Source organism: Haliaeetus leucocephalus, unplaced genomic scaffold, assembly GCF_000737465.1.
Source record: "Haliaeetus leucocephalus isolate CR32 unplaced genomic scaffold, Haliaeetus_leucocephalus-4.0 Scaffold161, whole genome shotgun sequence".
NCBI lineage: Eukaryota > Metazoa > Chordata > Aves > Accipitriformes > Accipitridae > Haliaeetus > Haliaeetus leucocephalus.
This window is the reverse complement of record NW_010972597.1, coordinates 733,860-750,292: the sequence shown is the minus strand read 5'-3', so window position 1 is coordinate 750,292 and position 16,433 is coordinate 733,860.

Below are 16,433 nucleotides of genomic sequence, written 5' to 3'. Positions count from 1 at the left end.
ACAATCTTTTGGCTTTCTCCCACTCCTTGCTGCTGCTCCTGGTGGGGAAAGGATTTTTCATCTTTGCTGATCCCATGGCATCTTTACAATAGCAGTAGGGTTTCAGCAGCACCTTGAGCTGGAGAAGGTTTGTACCCACAGAAGGAAAGAGAGCCTCCCCTGAAGTGCTCACTATGAATAGACAAGAGGAAAAAAGGATGGGAAGGAGGAGTTGTCGATGATCCTATTTATAAGATAGAAAAGCGCTAAAAGATTTGTCTAAGCTCAAATGAGAAATGTGGCTGGGAGCTTGAATTTGTATTGAGATCCTCTCCAGCACCTCAGAAAGCTGTCATCATTTTTTTCCTAGTAGCGTCCCAGGCTTGGCTTATTAGGACTTCCAAGTTTGTTACAGAAAGAGTGAAAACAGAGGCCCTGGGGCTATTGGGGTGACACTGTCTTGGTGTGAGCACCGCTGTGCTTGCACAGGACAGGTTGCTAATGGGAAAGTTCCACCCATCTCTGCTCCGAGACACCGGCCAGAGGCTTTCTTTAGCAGTACAGCCATCCCCAAACTGAACATGGACACCTCTCCTGACACTGTGGGCACGAGGATCAAGTGCCGCTTGGGAAGAGACATCTCCCTCCAGGGCAGGATGCTGCTCCCTGCACCTGCCTGGGAGGGTGACTGCTGCACTGGAAGGGCAAAGTACCTGGCAGCACTGCCAAGGTGACCACAGCTGCAGGCCTCTGTCGTGGCTCCACGTCCAAACACAGGGAGCATCAAAGTGAGACACATCAGCCATCTGCCCATCTCACATCATCCTTCTGCCACTGGAACCTCTGATGGAGGCTGGAGAAGGGCCAGAGCTGGAGCTGCCTCCCCATCCTCCTCCTCCCCACTCCAGCTGGATCTAATGACGCACATGTTTCCTGCACCCTGAAGCGGGGAGTTTAATATACCTGCTGACATTTTTACTGCCATTAGTTCTAATGAATCTGGATATTCTTGCTGTCCATATCCCTTCAGTCTTTTGCTAAATCCATTTAGTCTTTTCACATCTTAAAATTTCCTTTCACCTGCCTCCCTGTCCTGGTCTGATAAGAGAGACCCATTTGTTATTTCCTATACTCCCAGCATGTCTTCTGATTGACTTCCCAGGCTCTCAAAGTGGCAAATTCCCTCACAAAAGAGCCATCCTCTGCCTCGTCTGCAGGCAGGTGTGGGTTGGAACTCCAGTTTTACTTTGTTTTATAATTTTTCTTGGTGGCACTGCTTAAAAATCCCACCCCCCTGCGTGAGTCACAAGACATGTAAGGTCTCACCTTCTGAGAAGTCTGTTAAATGCATGGATGGGTTTTGCATAGAGTATGACCAAAAAAAAAAAAAAGTGATTTAGGTCACAAAGGCTTATGTTGGTGTGGGAAGCAAGTGAAAGGAGGCCAGTAGAAAAGGGGAGGGAGGAGGAGGTGCTGGAGCTGAAATGCGTGCTCCTGCAGCCATCCCCACCTTTGCACTCCTCTCCTGTTTGCTTGCCCTACAGACTGTCTTGGGTTGCAACACGGATCTGACTTGTGCTCCTGTGAAGCCACGAAGGGTGAAGCTTGGAGGTGGAAGGCTGGTGGAAGGCTGCGATGCACTGCAGGCTCGTGACGATGTTTTAGTTGGGATGAGGTGTCCCAGAGAGGCCGGTATTCAACTATCTGAGGTGCAAAGCCCAGGCAGGGCAGGGGAAGTGGATGACAACTCAGGGCTGCTTGCAGGAGGTGGACAGGATGGTGGCTCCTGGGTGGTGGAAGCTCTCTGGGTAAACAGCATCTCAGTGCTGCAAGGAGATAACAGAAAGGAGTTGCTGATTTTGTCAGCCCCTGTCCTCCCCTCCCTGCAGAGGCCAAGCATGGTTTGGTTGCCTTTTTGGTCTCCTTCCTTTCATCCATGACCATCTTCAGCCCTTCCAGACTTTGATCTCCAAAGCTGTCCAGACACAGCAGCGGCAGCATCCCTTTCCGGACATGGGACGCCTGTTGCCCTGACTGCTGCTGCATCTGGGGCAGAGGCTTTCTTTGGCCTCTTTGGGAATGTGCTGCTCACTCATGTCTTCTACAGCGGACCATTTTCTTTTCCCAAACACTGTATATTGAATTTTACTTGAAGTCAATCAGGCCCTTCGCTGTGCTGCCTTTGCATGAGAGTGCATGGGCAACAGGTCTGACTCCAGATGCAGCTAAGCAATGCTAAGTTGAGGAAGAAGGAGGTGGCTTATAAATAAATACATAACATTTATATAAAAATATATATTATAATATATATTTAAATAAATAAATAAGTACAAAATATTTAAATAAATAAGTACGTACAGGAGTACAGACAGGTGGCAAAATAGCTCTGCAAATCCTACCAGAAAAATACCACTAGAGCAAAGTGCTATCACACCACAAACACATAACCTTCATTTCCTTCTCATGCAGATTTCCCCATCTCAAGGCAAATGTGTGGAGAAGAGGCCAGCTTCTGGCTTACAGGTGAACATGCTGCTCAGGAGACAGTTATTCCACCCTCATTATAATAAGTCAGTGTGTTTATACAGTTAAACTATTAAGATAATTTTACTCATCAAACTCTCAAAGCCTCTTTAATTAGCCTTCAGCAACTTTAGGTTTGGAGTTATTAACATGAATTGGAGATTCATTTCCCTGCAATTGCTTATTCTGGTTGTTGGCCATGTTCGACTGGTTTGGGTGTGCCTGGGATAGCTCTGAAAGTTAACTGCAGGCTCAAGTCCTTACACAGCTTCACCTGCCTACCGGTAGTAACTACAGGCAATGGCATTCTTGGGATTGTAAAGCAGAATGCCCTACTGAAGTAGCAGAAAAAGTTTTGGTGACCCACCAGAGAGTCCCAGGAAACACACAGTGACTGGTAACAGCCCGAAGGCGGCACTGATAATTCCTTGTTTTTTCCAGGGTTTGTGCCTCCTCTTCCAAGCTCCTTTCCTGGCTTTGTAGTGCCAGGTTCTCATGCAGGTACCAACAGATTTGCATCAAATCAATGCGCAGCTGCTTTGCTGGAGCCAGGCAGGTTTAGTGCAGCAAATGATCTGGCCCAGAGGGCCTGGTGCAAGTTCAGTCTGGGACCAGCAGCAGCCCCCAGCATCACTGGGGTTTCTCCCCACAGGCATTGTGCACTGCAACAAAGACAAGCTCTCCTTTACACATGGCTGGGATGGAGGGGCTGAAGAAGGGTGATTTGTCTCCTTGAGCCCAGAGAAGTCTGCACTTGAGGATGACCATGTCAGGCATGTGGTGGCGGGCACAGAGCTGCAGCTCACTTGCATTGCACAGTGGAGTGGGAGTGGGCAGATGGGGAATTGGGATGTGGTCCTCCCTGCCGTGGGTAGCTCCTGTAGTGCCTGTGGGACAGCAATATCACGTGCTTTGCTCTTCTGTTATACACAGGCCTGGAGGCACCTTCTTTAATTAATGTTTGGGTAGCCCTAGCAAAACACCATGTAAATGGACTTGAAGCAACACGTCCAATTCAAGTACACCCGGACACCAAAGTACTTGGGTCCCATTTGGTCTACACTCAGAGCCAGACATGTAAGACCTCCCCAGACTATGGCAGATCTCAGATTCAGCTCTGGAGACAAATTTTGGGGCCCAATCACTTCAGCATTTAGTTTCAAGTCCCCTAAGACACAGTTTCCAGTGCTATGCTGTCATTCAGGTGGTGGGAAGGACTCTGAAGGCAGTCAGGCTGTGCCAGACTGCTTTGAGAGCTCTGGCATCCGAGTCTTGGTCCCAGCCTGGAGAGTCGGCAACCAAAGCTTGGCTGGTGGGAGCAAAAATTCAGATGATCATGAATTTGCCCCCATTGAACATTGAACAGCACCTTCCTTCAGGCACAAATCATTTCAGAGTTGCTGGCAGCCAGCCCTGGGCACATGTGTGCAGGGCTGAGCAGCCTCTGATCTGCTCAGCTTGTTAATCTGCCCACACGTGCCACGTGCCTCCTCTCCAGGAGCTCCCAGCTGCTTTGGTGCCTGGCAAACCTCCCATGCTTACCCTTCCCTCCCTCCCTCCTCTCTAAGCATCTGCTTTATACAGCAAAGGAGGGAGCGGACGCCTGCCTCTCCCCTTCCCCACCGGCCCAATCTTCATGCAGTGCAAGTCCCGCTCCCTAGACATGTCTCCCCAGTTGAAAGCAAGAGACAAAAGGGTGCTGCCCCGAGCATGCGCCGTCCATCAAGCCTGGGCATCTCCCCTGCCATTCCCATGCTCCCCGCACTGCTGGACCTTTGCCAGCCCTCTCATGCTGTCCCACCGAGATCCCAAAGTCATTCCTGACTGTGCTCCTCGCACCCCACATTGGCTCTTTGGGTGAGCAAAAGCCACCCAAAAGCTCACCCAAACACGAGCCTTTCCTCCCCTGCCTGCAGCAGCCAGCCTGGCAGCAGTGCTCCCTGCCTGTGCCTCCCCCCCAGCTGGCCCTCCTGGGGTCCCCTCCTCCTGGCCTGTGCAGCTGCATCCTTGGGGACAGTGGCAGCTGCTCGGGGCGGGGATCTTGCAAAGTGCCAATTTGTGATAGGCTGTCATGGGAAGGAGCCAAAGATGCTGAGACTCACCCTGCTTGCCTGCTGCCAGATCCCCAGCTACCCCCCCTGGCAGGGGTGGGCATCTTCAGGAGCGGTTCAAACCTCCCAAGGGCTGAGCCAGATCTGGATGGTGCCTTTCCCTCGCTGTTGACTGGAAAAATCAAGTCTAGGATGATGCTAATCCTAGTGATTGAGCATCATCATGATGATGCTCTGGTGCAGCCATGTTTGCTGGTGAGGTGAAAGAGCCTACCTGCCTGTCCCCCTCCTTCCACCCCTCCCTGCATGCTAGTGGCTGCTGCTAGTAAAACCAGTGGCCACAGCTTCTCTGGAAAAAAAAAGCATGTGATTGTTCCTAATCTGGCACAGCCAAAGCAGTCCTGATAAGAACAATCCCTCATTGGGAGTGTTCATGATGACCTTGGACAGAAGCTGCTGCCCCTGCCGACCCTCCCCAGCAGCGCCAACGGGGATTTCTGATTGCTTCAGAAATCCCAAGGATCTTGCCCAAATGTTGCCTCTAGCATGCAGGACTTGTTGCTGGCCAACACCTCCCACCCAAACTGGAGTCCCAGAGCAAGATTAAACCATCACATCCATTAGGAGGTCAAAAGTAGGGAGTCAGAAATCGCCCCTGGCCATGCCTGCCCACATCCAGCTGCCTACTCCCATACATTGCTCACATGCTCCGCACTGGGATACGATCCCTCTGGGAGCTCCTCCATGTATTTTAGGATTTTTCTGTGCTTGCAAGGACAGAAGCAGTGTGCGCCTGGGCCAGCTCCATGACTGCTTCCTCGCCAGATGTCACACCACTGCTGTGTGGTCCTTGTCCAGCTTCATCAGGCAGTGGCAGTCCTTGGCCCCCATCCAGGCAAGCAAAGCAGGAGGTTGCACCAACAACCAGCAGTGAGAAATTGTGCTTCCTTCCCCCTGTATTTACCCCACATAAACAAAATGCAAGTATGTGTTTAAAAAAATGAACTGCAGGGAGCTGGCAAGGGACCAGGGTGCATCTCTGTGTCACTGTGTCAGCTCTCGCAGGGCCCATGGCAGCATCACCAAGAGGACAGCCATCCGAAGGAGGATCAGTCAGTACCCTGCGAGAGCAGAACAGCAACATTAGCCTGACCCTTGAGCTTCCAAGGTCTGCTTGGCTCTAGATAAGCATCTGCTTCCCCCACAGTACTTATCTCCTTTTCCAAGGCTCTCATCACCGAATCTAAATAGCTTCATGACTGATTTAACTTTTCCAACAAACTATCTGGAAGGCAAATGTTATCTCATGCAAGTGATAAGGGCACATTGACCGAAAACACAGGGAAAGCCTGTTACAAAAGAAGAGAATTTAAACCTGCAGAGCCCTGGTTTTGCCCGTTAGTCACAGACAGAGGCTTTATTCCATACAGGAGTGCAGCTGAACCCAGTACAAGTCGTTTCTCACCTAGGAGCCTGTTAGGAGACCGTCTTGTCTAACCACCCCGTGGCTGTGGCAGAAATGAGAAGATGAAGGTTGCCACCTGGTAGTAGCGTCATGTTTGCAATCCTGGGTTAAAATGAGTTTTTTTTTTAATAAAAACCAGGAGGTTGGGAGAGTGGAGGGGGGGTAAAAGGCAATTGCATCCTTTGGAGAAACAGAAGTCTGAGTTTCTTCTGCCTCTGGGATTCACACAGGGGCCAAAGGCAATGTATTTGATCCACCTTGCTTTGTCTGTAGCCCCGTCTCCCTGCATACCCGTCAGCATGGAAGCTGATGAGAGGCGAGGCTCAGCTTTTCGCTGCTGAGAATCTGCTGGTGCCTCACGAGCATCCCCCTGCGAGCTGAGCCCAGCTTTCGGTCCCAGCAGGCACAAGGATCTGGTGCTCACTCCCAGCAGCCTCCCTTTGCGGCTGACGCAGGGGAAGCCCAGCACCCGGTGAGGGCTGGCACCTCTCCAGCCACCTCTGCTCCCTGCTTTCTAGCTGCAGGGAGCATGGTGGAGGTGGGACAACAAATACAACATATCCTCTGGCCAGAGGGGAAGAATTCCTGACCTGAATGCATGCACCATCCAGCTTCTGGGTTGAGCGATATCTATCTCACTGTGGTTGTGATGGGGATAATGACGTGGCAGGAAAAACTACGCTGGAAACAAGGTGCGTGGCAGGGGGGGCAATGAGGCGGGGAGAGGAAGAAGCAGTGTAAGCAAAAGAAGGAAGTGTTACAGGAAGCCAAATGAGACTCCAGGGAGAGGTTTCCTTCAGGTACCAGTGATCCAGCCAAGCACAGACTTCAGTTTGTTCTTTGAAGAGAAGTAAAGACACTGGTTCGCTCAGCCCATGGCCCGAAGAGCCTTGGGAATGAGCCCTTCTGTTGCCCTCTCCTGGAGCCAGTCCTGGTCCTACAGGGATGGTTTTGCCATCCAAACACAGCTGGGCAAGAGCAAGAGAAACAATTAAACCTGCTGCATGCTTTTTGGTGCCCCAGCAGTTGAAGACCCAATCTGACATCTTAAAGGCACCTAATTTCCTCCAAAGCCTGACAACACCCTGGAGAATTGAAGCCTCACCAGAGTAGCAAGTCTGGGCATCTGAACCCCACAACTCTTGTTTTTTAAGCATCTGACACAGACATAAAAGACATCTGTGGTCCAGGCAGCCTATTTTTGTAATGTCTTTTTAACAGTATGGAGACTTTCTAGTCCATAAAGAGAGGCCTAGAGAGAGACCATGGAGCTGGCTGGGGCTCCAGCCCTGGCGCACTGGGAAGAAAACCCAGCGTCTGGCTTCAAATCAGAGCATTGGTTTGGGGACAGCCCCTTGGGATCTCCAGACAAGTAAAGCACTATGAGCCAAAAACAGCAGCTCTGCCCTCACCACAGCAACCCCATGGGCAGAGCGGGTACGGAGAGGAAAAGTGCCAAATTTAGCCAGTTTTGTGAACTGAATGACAACTGAGTTTCTCACCCGTGGGACAGGTTTGGGTTACATGGGCAATGCTCCGTGGGGTAGCTTGCACCCTTTCCGCACACAGTGTACACTGCTGGGCACAGGGCTCCCACTGGATTCTCTCTCCCCCACCCTCACTCCAGCAGTTCAGCAACCCTAATGCATGTTGAGTTTCTCTTATTCTTAGTTTTTAGAAATAACTACACTGCTGGTGCCCTGGACTGTTTGTTGCCCAATTCATATAATAGTTTTGCTTTGCTTACTTAAGATTAGGCTCTTTCATCCCAGCCTCCAGGTTGTTTTAAGGGGAAATGGTACTCTTTTTTTTTTTTTTTTTTTTTTTTTTTTTTAGGTCTTTGGCACCGGGACTCAGACATGCTTGGGGCTGACATTCTGGAGATGGTCCCTCTCACCATCCCAGACTCTTCCAGAGCCCTATGTTGTACTGATCTGTCCCTAATGCAGCCATTTTCCTGATGCAAAAGACTGTGGGATTTTGACAAAAGATCTTCAGCATGCGGTCTGCAAACTTGCTATTCTCACTCATGGGAAGTGAACCAATTGCTTCCCTAAGAGAAAAAGAGACTTATAGTTTTGGGTCAAGATCATACTAAACAGGTCCCTTCTGGAGAACGTCCTTGACATCTGGTTTTAAATGTGTGTTAATGAACAAGCCAATGCCTCCAAACAGAGTCACGGCTCCCAGAAGAACATCTTAATCATTAACCATAAAATATGCAATTTCCCTGCAGTTTAGAAAGCAGGGGTTTAGATGGAGATAACGTTAAAGGCGATCAGGATATGTGCACAGTCCCAACGTGCCTGGGAGAGCAGTGAGCAGGGACCACTCACAGCCCAATGGTGTATTGCTTTCATTGCCTGAAGGTATTTTTCTCCCCCCCAGCTACTGATCTGCAGTGAGGACAGGACTGGACTTTGGCTGTATCCATCCCAGGAGAACTTTGGTTTGGTCCCTTTACTACCCAAAAAAAGGTTTCTCACCCGGATTCCTCTTACTGTCCCATTTTAACCAGAGATTGCTGAGCAGGTCTCAAGTTCAGGTGGTTTTCAGATCTGCCGTCACCACAATTTTACATGCAGGAGGGAGGGTTCAGGTCAACACCAAAATGAGCAACTGGGCTGACAAAAACTCATGAAGTTTTTAATCAAGGCATCCCCAAGCTAATTTGTTTCTATTTTTTATGTATTCAAATGTTCAGATGGCCTTGTGCATATGCTGGCTAGCTACATTTTGTTAAACAAATGAAACCAAGATTGACCCTGGAAGGCAGAGCTTGCTTTGATTTTCTTAAGGCTGAGGACAAGGGAGACAGTGAGAGCTGGAAGCACAGAAGTCATGCTCATGGTTTGCCTTGCAAGGACACTGCCCTGGGGCCCGATCACCTCCCACTGTCAGCCCCGCATCTTTCTCAGTTGCCCCACAAACAGCCTACCCTTTGGTCGGTCTCTCTCGTTGCATACACAGAATATTTGCTTTCCAATACTGAAGCCAAAATCAGTTGCCAAAAAGGACATCCAGGACCCGAATGGCCTGGGAAGAGAGGGTGGTTTTTTTTTAATGTGTGTGTACATGTGTACAGAGGACACATCAAGCCAGCTCTGCAAACAAACTGGTGCCATCAATTGAAAGTTCCCAGGGTTTCCAGCAGCAGGAGGGGAAAGCTGGTACCGAACAAATCCAAAGTCTGCAGCCATCGCCAGGCACATGGGATCTGAATGAAGACCAGATTTGGGTTACTGGGCCAAAAATGTTCTCTGTCTTTTCTCATCTGTTTGCAGAGCTTGTGTAGTCCTTTCCCTACACCTTAATGCAGAATCCAGATAACTTTCTCCTAGAAATAGGGGGCAGGGCTGAACAGCATCTCAGTAACTAGTCAATGCCTGCAGTCTTCATAGAAACCATGATGTAATAAAAATATGGATCCATTAATCAAAAGGGCAGTGATTAGTGTATAGTCTTCTGCTCTGTATTGGTGGGAGGTAAAGGTTAAACTAAGAAATCTGTAATTTAGCTAGGGCTTGAGGAGAAAGCACTATAAAAATAACCTCTTGCCTTCTGAGTGACATCCTCATCTTCTGTGGTGCGGTTAGAAATCCTACACAAAGGGCAGCTGGCCTTTACGTGAACTGCCTGCTCCTGTGGCTCGACCCTTCATTCTTCAGGGATGAAGTAGGGAAAACCACTGAATTCACTCCCAGTGACCCAAAAGCAGCCAGAACTGTAGGCAGAGCTTAAGCCCAAAGATTCCCCTGGGGAAGGAGCAGAGTCAGGATAGGCAAAGCTATGTTGCAATTTCTGGGACAAAAAAAGTGTAAATAAGCTATTGACCCACTGAACTCCAGCTACGACAAGGGGATAAACCAAGTAGGAAGACTGAGCTCCACTAGATCCTGAGTCCTGCTCCCTCAGGTCAGGTTCTGGTGAGCACCAGTTACAGCTATTAAAATAGCTTCTTTAAGCATCATCATCCACTGCTGGTTCAGCTGGAAGCATACCATGCTCCACAGGATCATCTCTAGGCTCCGTTGACTCACTGGAGTTAGGCTTTTAAAGCCCACGCTTCCTGCATTCCCTGCCCAGTGCCTCTGCAACGTTACACATGTATCTTGAGCCCAACATATCAACACATTATACTTCTCAAGAGGTCAGAAAGCTTGTATTTGCAGAGCATTCAGTTTTGCTGGAGACTATACGGTGATGCAATACTAGGAGCTTTCCAAAATAAAGCTAGTTTGATGTGTGCATGTTGCCGGGTTTACACTGTTCTACCACTGAAAGAATCCATGATGCACAAGTACACTGGAAAGGAGGTTACTCCTGGAGCAAAATAGTCAGTGAGAACAGAAAGTAAATACCTTCAGATTTGGTTGAATCCATGCCAAGATTTCTGGTGCATTGCACGGTTCAGAAATGACTTAGACTTGACATGAGAAGTCTAAGACTTGACATGAGAAGAGCGTAAGGTCCTCAAGGCAGGTTGAACCTGCTTCTTGTGCCGAAGGCAGAGGTGCTAAAATGCGTGTGCTGCCCAATACAAACCCATACTGGAAGTGGAGATGAGTCCAACTGAAAAAGCTATATCCAGAGACTTCAACTAATAGCTGAACTCTGAAAGCTCAAGTCTCTCCCACACGTGAAGATAAAACATTACCAGGATGTCTGAGATCTGAGATGTAAACTCTTTGCAACTGTTAAACATTTCAGTGGGAGACTACATTTTTGTTAGGTCCTCTGGATTCTGTATTGCCACATCTAGCAGCAAGTGAAAGGAAGCAGCCTAGTTTGGCTGTCTGAAGACAGTGAGGATGCTGGCGTCCCCTTCCTCAGGGCATTCTTGCTTGGAGGATCTTTGCTTGAGATCCCCATCCCAGCATCGCAGGTTCACGTCAAACCACTCTCTCCTGTTGCCAGCTCTTGCACAGTGCAAAGCTCAAAGGCTTGGATGCTGCAAGCCACGAAGCGGCCAGGCAAAGGCAGAAGCAGCAAGAGCTGGAGGCAGGGGAGCCCCTTCCCTGGAAGGTGCGCACCGCGGTGGTGCCACCTCGCTCCGGCGCCGAGCATCAGCCCATGGTGGCCCGGAGGGGCCACGGCAGAGCAAGGCCCCGAGGACGCCCAGTGAGAACCAAGTGACTTGTGCAACAGGGCATTTGTACAACTGCTATTTACAGCCTCTCCAGCTTTGTCTTTCTTTTCTGTCCCTTCCTCTTTTTGGGTCGTCTTTACTTTCTTGGGAAGCGAGAACGTAAATTGTGACACAAATGGTGGTTTCATATATAATGCAGTTGGAGCATGCAGCCATGGAAACTGCTGCTTAGGTATGACTTCATATTTCTTATTTTGTCTTCTTTTGATTAAATTGAACAGTAGAAAGGACCATAACCATGAGATGCACCCGCTCCTCGGGAAACATTGTTACCTGCCAGTTACTCAGTACTTTTATAGGTGTGAAAATACCTATTTATATAAATATTTTATAAAAGCCTGCACATTTATAAATAAACCTAGCAAAAAATACATAAAAAATCAAAACTAGTTGGGAGAGGTCAGAAAGACAAACAAATAAGTATGTTATGGAAAACTTTCATTTTACTTTCAAATGTTCACACTTTCGAACTGGAATGAAAAAACTTCAAAATGAATCTCAAAAACCTGAAGTTTGAGTCTTGAGTCTTCATCCAAACCATAATTCACTGTAAATGAATGGTTTATTTTACTCCTGAGAGAAACCAGTACTTTTCCAAACAACTCTACTGAGGGATTTATGAATTTTTTCTTTACAGCTGTAGCCTTCTAATTAGATTTTCATTCAAAGGTGAATTTTTAAGCCCTTCAGACCTGAGACATTACACACAATCCTCTATAATCTCTTCCTGAGGAAATTATTGTATTATTTAATAGTCTTTGTGTTGGGTAATTACAGCAGGCTTCCTTCCTCCTTTCCATTCCTTGTTCTCTTTATTTACATCTGCAATAGGCTCACAGGGCCACAGTCTCTGCTGACTTCCAGCGTATGATGATTCAGTGAGATGCAGCAAGAAGAGAGAAGGACATGGGCTCAGTGGGATTATTCAGCATGGAACATTTAAGTTTTTAACACAGAAGCTGCAATGCCCTTTCCTTCAGTATATGCAGTCAAGACAAATAAAATACAGCATGGTAGGTTCCTCACAGGCTGTAGGAGGAAGTGCAATGGCAGGGAGAAAAACCCACGTGCAGAGGAAACACTGACAGTTTCCAGATGGCAAACACCGGAGCAGAGGTGAGCAAATGTTTGAGATGATAGCAGGCAGTGCTCTTTCTCTACCCAACCAGAGGGTAAGTGTCCTGCCAGGTGTGAAGATACCTGTCTACAAGGCAGGACACAGGCAACTGGTAATATTTTGACCCTGTTCAAGGCTGTGCCTTTTGGCTCTGCCATTTTCCCGACTTGGTGGGAACTGGGAGCTTCTCATGGATGATGACCTCACAGGATGCCGAAGCTCCTGAGCTCTGCAGTGTGCCGTTTAAATTCTGCCACCGGACCACTTTAGACAGCAGTTGCCAGCCCTGACTTTACAGCTCCTCAAAGTGGGCTTTGAAAATTAGGAGGGATGGCTGATTCCCAGGTCTTATTTTATTTTTATAAGAAGGGAACAATGAATAAAAGTAACATTCCCTAGGGCTGGCAGCAGAGGCAGCATTTGCAAGGCTTTCTGAGAAGGTATTCAGTCCAGCACACAGGGCTGGAACTCAACTGTTGTGTGCTGTTCCTGGCTCTGCCAGAGACCGCCTGTGACCTGTAACAAATCCCATCAGCTCCGCTTACCCTCGTGCCTTTTCTAGCACCATTCCTCAGACAAGCACCTCAGTGCCACACCACTCCAAGACTCAAACTGACTCCTGGTCAGGATGCTTTCTCCTAAGGCAGGGTTCAATGTATTCATGAAAGGCAGATTGGACTGCATCCAGACTTTACTGGCTTATTAAATAGGGATCAGACTGGTAAATACAAATCATGTACCTATACACACACACAGCTTTGCACATTATAATACAATTGCATTGAATGCTGAGTCAGCAGGAGCTCTGCATACTTTGAAAATTAAAGCCATAAAAAGTTGATTTCATGTTAGGAGAAAACAAGTAGCCTGTTTGCTGGTGATCAGCTTTGTTGCCTGGGTACCAAGTACAGTAGCTCCTTTTTGCTCCCTGCCAGGGCCCTGGAAGCGCATGCTGTATTTTGTTTCAGTCCAGAACCATTACAGCTATTTATTCATCTCCAGTGAAATGTTCCATTTGCTGCTTCACGTGGACCCAAACTGGCATCAGAGACAATCCTGCCTGCACACTGAGGGAGCTCGCCCAAGGCTGCGTCAAGGATCTTTGAAGGGAGGATTTGAATTCTTAAAAGCCTTATTGTCTTTGTAAGGCACAGCAAACAGTGCTTCTTCCATCTACCTGCTTTTCTGTAAGCCACTGAAACAATGCAGGGCTGTGGCGTGCTGCCTGGCAGCTCCACGCACCGGCTGTATCTCACTGGGATAGCTGAATTGTAGTGGAGAAACAGCAGCAGGATCTCTTGACTTCTGGCTGCTGGATTTGCAATGTTACTAACCCTGAAAAGTTGCTATGACTTGCTGAAGATGTGGTCTGCAGAAAAGATGAGCTGGTATCTTGAGACATCTGCAGATTCAGTCACTGTGATTTAACACAGCACCACTCATCAGCTCAGGAACCCACAGCATTGCAGCTGCAAAGCAGAATACATACGAGCTCAGAGGTGCTGACTGACAGTCAGTTTTCTTCATTCTGGGAATTAATTTATTTGCTTTCTCCTTCTCTATTTGCAAGTCAGAGGATGCATTCTTTAGTTCCCAGTTCTACAGACTCTCGCAGAACTAAGCTAGGTTCTTTCCTTCCCATCATGTCTAGTAAGTGAACTGCAGGACAAATTAGGTCCCTGGACAACACGGCTGCAAGCCCCAGTGCCCTTGAGGGGTTTCCACAGCCATAATCAGCTAGGATAAATAATCACATCCATCTGAAGGAGTGAACCCAGCTCATTCCATTTAAGCTATAGGGTAACCTCAGCCAAGTTAAAAGGGAGGAAAAAAGCAGAAATTCTTGGTATTAGAAGATTTGGAGACACACAAAGGGAGGGAGTTGATCTGTAAAGTAACATTTTCATGTAACTGCTTTTCAGAACACTATCACACCTCAAAGCTGCTTCAAAGAGGAATGCCAAACAGCCATGGTGAATTTTTCCTGTTAGTATCTTCAGTGCTGGGGAACAGGGATTTTCCAAGGTAGTTTCTGACCCTTAAGCAAAGAAGCCTAGCAGTGGAAAACCAACACAGTTCTCAAAAAGTAACTGGTCAAAATATATCAAAAATATCTCAGCTTCTTCCCACTGTGGCAAATAACTCTGTACATTTGGTGGAAAGACCAAGAGTCACATTACACAGATAGCAAAGGCTGCTCTTGCTTTTCACCATTGTTGCTCCTTGCTGTGTTCCCTGAGGGTAAAGCTGGAAAAGAAACTTTTTCCTAATCAATTATCAAGAGAACAGCAACTCCAAAAATGTAATAGCCTCATTCTATTTAGTACCATCACCACCATGAAAGATGTTTAATTCATTAATAGATTGTGTCCAGTTCAGACCAGAAATACCTGGGGTTTTTTCAGTTAAAGAGAAGGCAGTGCATTTGATATAGCCCCAAGACTGCACAGGCCAAATTTTGCAGGGTTAGTTCCTCAGTGAGTTTTCCCCCCCCCGCCTAAGTCTAAGCATTCAGATTTTTGTCTCACAAATTGCTGTAGAAGTGATGGGGGTACACCCTAGACTATGCCAATTACACACTGAATCACCCCAAAGTGGCAGCTGAGACTAGCTCTCTGGCTAGACAAGCAGTAAGTTTCCTTTAAAAAGGTTGTTTTGCTGTGGGTTTGGTTTTTTAACTCTTTACCAAAAGTCTTATTTTCCCCAGTTAATAGCAGGTCCTTTCACCAGTGACTTGGACACTAGGACAAGAACTCACAAAGTGGAAATAAAACCCAGCAATTTCAAGAAAGAGCTCAAGCACAAGTTGTATTTACAAATCAACTGAAAGGAAGATTAATCAGTAGTTTTAAAACTGCCTTTATGAAAAACAAATCAGATGATTGACCATAACTATTTTGAAGTTACAGAACTAAGAAATGTTTAACTACATTTATACTAAGTCTTACGAATATGGCTTCACAAGACAATACTCCATTACACAAGTACCAATACATTTAAATAGCTGCTTGGTCAGCTTACAAGTCAGCTTTAACATTCAGTGACTGAGGAAGAGAAGACTGTGCTCCAGTTCCTGTTTGTCTACTTCAAGTTCTCAAAGAAAACAAAATCATACCAGGAAGAGACTAAGTATTGCTTACTGCTCATTAGTTTTGACTTCCCTGCTCCCCACTAAGCCTACCACACAATACGTGGGGGAATCCCACCCTCTTTAAAACAAATTTACATTACAAAAGGCACAAGATGCAGCATGCTTTGCTCTCCTTCAGGGCCTTTCCTTCCCCTCACCCTCAGAAATCACAGTAGTAATGCTGGAGTACAGCTGCAGTTCCGGGACTTGCCTGAAGCAGTTTTGCCAGGGAACTTTACAGCTTAGTTTCCTCTCAATTTGTTTAACGAGAACCATCTCAAATCTAAGAAAGGGCTTCACCTCCGATGCAACCTTCTATTAGTTAGCACTACCATGACTGAGTCTCCTTCCCTTTTTGGTTGAGAAGCATGAAATGCAATGGATGAGTTGGACAACAGTCTCCACAGGCTTCAACTTACCCTTCGAATACAAAACAAGGCTTCTTACAGAATCAAGACACCTATTACGCATCAGTCCTTTCCAGCTAGCTGCAAAGCATCATTCTGAACTGTTTTGTTTCCACCCCTTTCATGACCACAGCCATTCCCACCAGGTTTACAGTGTGTAATAGTACCTGTTCAATGAAGCTTTCAGTAGCCTAGAGAAATTACCTGGCTATTCATACTACAGATGCTTCATCTGGTGTGCCAGTAAAACTCATATATGCTGGTAACTTTTCCCTTTGTTTTTAGGGTAGTTAACAGGACAGATAAAGTGAAGTACTTAAACCTGAACCTTTTCCCACCTCTAAAACTACAGACCTTATAAACTCATCTTGTCTACTTTGCATCACTTGCTTTAACAACCATTCTTCCCCACACTTTCTATTAGTATTGTTATACAATAAATGCTAAAGAGACATTTAAGTAGAAGGTATACCCCACAGCATTGATCGTAAAGGTTACATTAGTCTGCCTTTGAAGGTAAGCACAAAAAGTACTTCCAGCATAGTCTAAGGCCAGAAACAGCATCTATTTTATCCTGCAGATATAATGAAGACTTAAGAATATCAACTATGA